Source organism: Nomascus leucogenys, chromosome 16 (genome assembly GCF_006542625.1).
Source record: "Nomascus leucogenys isolate Asia chromosome 16, Asia_NLE_v1, whole genome shotgun sequence".
Taxonomy (NCBI): Eukaryota; Metazoa; Chordata; class Mammalia; order Primates; family Hylobatidae; genus Nomascus; species Nomascus leucogenys.
The window spans coordinates 59,879,557-59,886,819 of NC_044396.1; the positions used below are offsets into that span (position 1 = coordinate 59,879,557).

The following is a 7,263-nucleotide window of genomic DNA, read 5'->3' on the forward strand; positions in this document are numbered from 1 at the left end:
ACTGCAAAGAGAATTGCCAAGAAAGACTAAGTTCACATGTCTTATGCCAACAATAGAACTAAAAAGCAACTGTAACCAAACTAAGAAGCACTTGCTTGGCGCATTGTGATGACACTAAGAATGATAAAATACCAACTTTGTTCACAGCTTTGCACACTGCATGCCTTGGGTGAGGTTTCAACACAGTTATTAGTTATTCCAGAAATCTTCGGCCAATTTAAGATGCAAATTAACACTTTAGGAATGCAATAACTTGATAAAACTCAGATCAAATGGTTTTTATCCGGTTTGCTAGAGAAGACAATTTTTATATTTCAAATAATATTAGCTTTTCTATGTTCATCTTACTATTTCAGGATATCATATATTCTATTTTATTAAATGCTACCTTGCCTTTGTGTGCTCTACAAATTTTCTCTCTTCAATATTTAAACTCTATGAGCACTGAGTACTCAATGAGTTCAAAGGCCTGTACTGGGGGAGGGAGGAATAAATTAGCCAGAGCCCCCTACTCAGAGATAAGTCTTTATTCAGAGACTATCAAAGCCTAATCATCAAATTCAGTACCTAATTTACCAAGACTTCTGGTTATACGAATTGAATTTACCTTAGTTAACACAACCTCTATCACACTCAGTTTCCAGTAGCATTTTCTCAAGGTCAAGAACACAGGCAAGCTGTTGTTCATGCATAAATTAAAAAAAACACCTCTTTCAGATCAACCAAATGGATATATATGAATCATTTATTGTTTGCAAAGCATAGTGCTACCTCCTTACAAATAAAGCTAAGGTAATCAGAATTGGAAAATCAAATATGAAATAACTCATTAATCACCTACTCTCTAAATTTTGACTTTCAGATTCTCTAGGAACATGCTATCCTTACTTTCTAAACTGTAAGAGGGAGAAGCCTGTTCATTTTTACTCTAAACACGTGAAGAGATTACCACTTATTTTTCTTTATGTGGTTACTTTCAGATATGTCTGCCTTTACAAAAAGTGACTTCACTTGGTTTATTTCGTTAACTTAACCCATATAAAATTGTCAATATTCTACATTAACTACAAAATTATAATTCCACATAGTTCAGCCTATAGAACCCAACTTTGTAACTTGAACATACTGTTTCATAACATCAGTAGTCTGAAAACTTCTACATTTAAGTCAGTGAGATCTGATTATTTGTAACATTGATTTGGTGACTTTAAAATGATATTTTGTTTTTTTTTAAAGCAAGATACAGAAGGATGGAAAATAAATATACAAATAAAAAGGGGATACTTTCCTCTAAAGTGAAAGTAAACTCATGTGATAAATTGGAGAAAACATCCTTTTCCTAAGCTCCAAGCTGATGTTCCTACAGATTCGTTTTTTAACGGCCTACTTTCAGAACAGTTTCCTTTTGTCCATTATGCAAGGGTTGGGAGGAGGGGATACAATAGATAGAAAGTGACCTCTCACCTTTGGGGACTAAATTTTAACAGAGTCCATAGATTCATGCCTTCTTAATTCATTACTTCTGAACAGTGACCACATAAAATCACAAAAATTAGTCACTCAAGGTTAACCAAAACCTCAGGACCACATGGGCACAAAACTGAGTTCACCTTTTAAGTTCAGGAGACATCATTATCTTTCTGGGGGCCCAAAGGTGCATCTGACTAAAAAGATCACATTACGCCCACCCTGGCTGTACCTGCAGCCTGAAGATTAACAGATAAGTGAATGATTAGTCAGTCAGAAAAACAATAAAAATTCTCTCCAGAAAAAATGAGGGAAAAAATGAGAATATTTTACCTAGCAAACCTAATATTATTAAATTAGGCTTTCTTAATGGATTAGGTTTTGCTTGGAAGTGGTAGTGGCTGCTCAGCAGGGACTGTTGAGAGAGTCCTGCTGAGTTCAGCACCTTGCCCTTGAACAAAAACAGTATCAAGTCATTCTATTAGCCCACACCCTGTAGGGTGCTGTCCACCCTGTAAAACACTGTGCAAAAATTGATCACCATTATACAGTCCTCTGATCACAAAGAACTTCATTCGAGATTCTCTACAGCAATACGGTTGACATTTTTATGGCAAGATTAATAGTTTATAAGTGTCAAGTTTTCCTTAGGATCAGCAAAATCAATTCTGAGGGTTGGTTCTAATTCTACTCTAAACCATATCCTCTTAGCTAACCCATTAGAACACAACACTACCAGGCTTTCTCTAGTTCATTTGCTTATTTTACTTGTTTATTGTCTTTCTCTCCATCTCCTAAAAGGTAAATTCCAGGATGGACCTGATTATGATCTGTCTCATCCACGGCTGGCTCTACCTCTAGCACCGAAATAACCTCAGACTCTGAGGACAACATGTAGTAAATATTGCTGAATTAATTAATTGGGTAATGAAAACTTTAGTACTAACAATAGTAATAACATCTGTCCACAGGAAAACACTATAATAAGGATGATTTCTTCTTTATACTTATTATTTGTCCTTCCTCAATTCTGTTTTCTCCAACCTTACAAACTTTTTCCAAACTGGACAAATTATTTGTTAACAGTTTGCAGCTGGGCTGTGAATAATAAGAAAACATTCATAAAGCACTTTAATTTTCTGCCTTAAAGCATTATACGTAAGTAAAATAGGACATATATGAGGGGCAACATATGCCAACTTGTATTATTCAAGAAATCAAACATTTACTGGGTCTCTACAAGACAACAGGCACTTTCACACAAAGTATTTTGATTAAACCTCACTAGATCCTCCAGGTGGAGAATGCGCTTCTAGGTTTACTGATCAGGAACAGTGCTTATACTGGTTGGGCCTATGGAGTAGCTATGATTTGAACGTACTCTAATTCAGCATTTTGGCATAGCCTTGGTTTTTTCATATTTACTTTTCCATCCTAGCAGACACTTCAGTGCTGTGTTATTTTCCTATCCATACAGGGAATGTGCCTTCGCAATGAGGAAGAACTCGCTTTCATATAAAGATCTACTTATCAAAGCCAGCAAAGCCTGATATTTAAGAGCCCAGGCTCCGGTTGTAGGCTGTTCACAACTGGCTTTGTCATTCATGGGCAGAGTGACCTTGGGCTTAATACCTCTGTGGCTCAGTTGCCTCACCTGTAAAACAAAGATAATAAACAGTAAATTTCAACCATTGCTAATAACAAAGTAGACCACTGTCGTTGTTAGTAACACACTGTACAACTTCTCCATTTCTTGAGCAGGTTTTAAAACATGTCACCAAGACTCCCATTTCTCTTCTTTTTAAAAAAAATGTTGGAGTCAGGAGGTACATGTACAGGTTTGTTACCTGGGCATATTGCATGTTGCTGAAGTTTGAATTATGGGTGGTCCCATCACCCAGTTAGTGAGCATAGTATCCAACAGGTGGTTTTTCAGCCCACGCTCCCCTCCCTCCCTTCCCTGCTCTAGTAGGCCCCAGTATCTATTGTTCCCATCTTTATTTCCAAGTGTACTCAATTCTTAGCTCCCAGTTATAAGTGAAAATGTGCTATGTTTGGTTTTCTGTCCCTGTGTTAATTAAAATTGCCTCCAATTGCATCCAAGTTGCTACAAAAGACACAATTTTGTTCTTTTTATGGCTGTGTAGTATTCCATGGTGAATATGTACCACATTTTCTTTAATCCACTGTTGATAGGCACCTAGGTTTATTCCATATCTTTGCTATTGTAAACAGCCATGCCTTCCATTTCAAGTAAGAAGTCCATTTTTGAGGAACTCCCTTTCTTGGAAATGAAAATGGTTTGGAATTTAGTAACAAAATCTGCCTAGAACTAGAGTAAGATTTAGAATATCTCACATATATGTACGGAAAAGAGAAATAAAAAAGAAAAGATTATAATATGAATTTTTCATGAAGATTGGCATGGCTTTAATCTTTCTTTTCTGTTCTATAAGTTTTTATAAGTTATGGAGACAAACCTATCGGCATCAAAGTCAAAACGCTGAAAAGAGCTATCCCTTTTTCTGACAGCTCTGTCACTCTAGCCTTTATCATATGAGATTTTTTTAAATAATACGTTTGTTGAGATATTTCACATGCCCTACAATTTACCCATTTAAAAATGTGCAATTCAATAATTTTTAATATATTCACATAGTTATGCAACCATCACCACAAACAATTTCAGAGTATTTTTATTGCTCCCTGCGAAAAACCCCATACCCATTTTCCCTCAACTTCCCCATCCCTGGGCAACCAACAATTTACTTTCTGTCGCTATGAGACATTTTTAAATGACAGATTCGAAGGTTAAATTAATACATGAATTAAAAATTATATAATAGAATATATAAAAGTTTTGTAACTAAAATTTAAATCATTTACTGAATACTCAGAAATAAAAAATGTTAAAAATGTATAAGAAATAAATGTTATAATCAACATGTACATATATATCCTCTACTGTGGTGCTGAGACTATAAAGGAGAGTAAGATGCTGTGTATTCAGAAAGAATTTGAGAAAATGGGACATGAATAAATAAGAAGCACAGATAAAGTGTCAGTGAAGAAGACCAAGACATGAGTTCTATGGGCACTCAAAGGAGGAAGGGGTCCCTGATGACTGTGGTAGACAAGGAAAAGTAAATCAGGCAGTAAGGGATGGGAAAGACTGAGATAAAAGAGAAGGGGGGTAGGAATTTTGATTTTCGACTACAGGTAAAACCTGTGCTTTGTTTATAAGGCAAAGATTACCAAATAAATCACCCAAATCACTCTGAGTTATCAATTTACAATATATTTACATGAATATTAAATGGATCATCCTATAACTATTCTTAAAACATTTTGGAAATATATTTTTAAATTAAATGATATCTGATCAGCTTGGGTTTTTTTTGTTCATTATAAAATGTCAAATTTTGCTACATGGATAAAGTTACTATTTTTGAAATCAAAAGAATAAACATAAAAAATGCAGAAAAAAACAAAAAAGATAACATACTGCAAAGAGACACACAAGCTTTTTAGAGTGGGAATTATGTTATGACTATGAAATGTACACTGTTTTAAACATACTTCTATATAAATCCATCCCCTCTGCCAGATCCTGAACTTCACTGGAGTCTTGAAGGGGGTCATTGAACAGAATCCGTCTTCCCTGTCTGCATTCTTAACAACTGAAAGATAAGACAAGGAATAGGGTTGGGAGAAGCCAAAATATTACCTTTATTACTGACAGAACTAGGCTGAAAGATGTGACTTACATCTGCAGGCAAATGTGATACCAAACTCTAGAATCTAAATCTCCAGATGGGTGGAAAGAGCCTCTGCTTACAGGAACAGCTGAGAAGCCATGCCCTCTGCGTACACTTCACGCAGGAAGAAGAGGATGGCGGAGATAAGCATGCCCAGTTCTTTCTTCAAATGTATCAAGTAAATTAATCTACCTGCCCAGGGGCGAATAACTTGGTTGTCAAACTTGAGTGCTCAACAGAATCACCTGGAGGGCCTTGTTAAACCATAGGTTTGCATTTCTGACAAGTGCCCAGGTGATCTTGATGTTACTGGGCTGGATGGTGGGGTGATGGCAAGAGCACAAATTGAGAACCAAGGCATAGCAAATGGTCAAGAGCATCACATTTCCTAAGAGTGAGAAGGAACTATCCTCCACAACAACTTCCACAATGGTGCTTGCTTATCCTAGTGGCATTCTTTTCCCTTATTCCATTCATGATGGGTACAGGGCCTGGTGCACAGAGGCAATAAATTGTTTGCTGGAATGAACGGAACATGAATGTTGCTTGACTTGTTCCAACTAAAATATGAAAACAATTTTTGAAAAAAATTAAAAAACGTCACTCTTGAACTTTCACCCACTTTTAAAACTAAACTTCATATGTGTTCATGTGAAGTTCTTGATTCTGATGCATCACTGATTCACCACTTCCTGGGGGCAGGCTGGATATGAAGTAGGAATGACTTGAGGCTGCAATGCAGCAAGCATGCCTATTTCTGTACAATTTTCCCCTGAAAGTACCAGAAACTCTTCCCAAAAGGGCATTTCCATCCCACTGTTTCTCAGGGGGATTTAGTAGTTTGAGTAACTGGGAAATTAAAACCAAGAGTTTGACTTTTCTGATATGACTCTAAACATTGGAACTTATCTAAACTTATCTTTCCTTAGCTGGCAACTCCTTCTATTTATGCTCCCTTCCACTGCAGATAAATCCTTCATTCAACATTTCTAAATTATATTCAGACTTTTCACAGATATAGAGAAATTTTTATTCTCAATTTTGCAGTGAGTCTTATAAAAAGCAATTTAGGGCACATTAAATTAAGGAAGATCCAGCTAATAAAACTTCACCAACTTCAGAACCTGAAAAATTGAAAGGAAACCAACACCTGTAAGGAAACAATTGTTATAATGGTAACATGAATCCAGAATCCAGAAATGATATAATTAACTTACTGGATATTATAAAGTCAGAAAAGCTTACTGGCAGGAATTTGCAAGAAATATGGAAAGAGTCTGGAGCCCTCGAATTCTATGAACTACTCTTTGACTGCCCTCTACTGGCTAGATTTCAGAGTGCTATTCAGACCGTATAGTAAGTACTTGGTCTTAAGATTTTACGAGAAACATTCGCAGTGGGTTTTCAGAAAACTTGTGTGATTCATTTTTTCCTATATTTCTGTACAACCAAAATCAATGCCTTTAATCTATCTTTAAGCTTTGCTGATACAAATCTTGATTTTCAATTTGTACTTGTCACTCTAAGAGATTTTCAATAATAATAATAATAATAATAAAAAAATCATTGTACTCAGGAATGACCCCAAATGAGGAACCCAATATATTGCATCTTCCATGAAAAAGACTTCTCTTCTTGTAATTTAGTAAAAGACATGATTTTCTGAATGTAGGGGCTGTCACAAGGGCTGTATATTTGATTTTTGTAATTCCTTTTTTGCCGGTCATATTGTCATTTTATACCTCAGTGTATCTCTATTTATTGATAGCACCCAAACACAGACATGTGGCATCTTTTTAATTGGAAAATAATGTTGTTTTGTAAGGTTTCAAGGAATATCAATGAGATAATGTCTTAAAAACTTGGGGGGGCACTTGTGGAAGTTTAGATGGTCAGTATGGGTTTAGTTTTTAAATGTCTTAAGTGGAAAACTATAATCCTTATATCCTTAGTTTCTTGGCCTGTGAACTGATAGTACAGATGGGGACAGTTTAGATATAAAGAATAACTTATAAGCCAGGCCCCTGTGTCTCCTCTG

At 35.8% G+C, this 7,263-nt stretch overlaps 1 long non-coding RNA gene across 1 annotated transcript; it reads right to left on the bottom strand.

Annotated features, from left to right (window-relative positions):
• Positions 1-2,667: 2,667 nt before the first annotated feature.
• On the bottom strand, positions 2,668-5,358 carry LOC115830631. The gene is made up of 3 exons (XR_004026159.1): positions 5,235-5,358; positions 5,047-5,147; positions 2,668-3,121 (listed from the first exon to the last, which is right to left on the bottom strand). It is a non-coding gene; the product is annotated as an uncharacterized LOC115830631 (long non-coding RNA).
• Between the last annotated feature and the right edge of the window lie 1,905 nt (positions 5,359-7,263).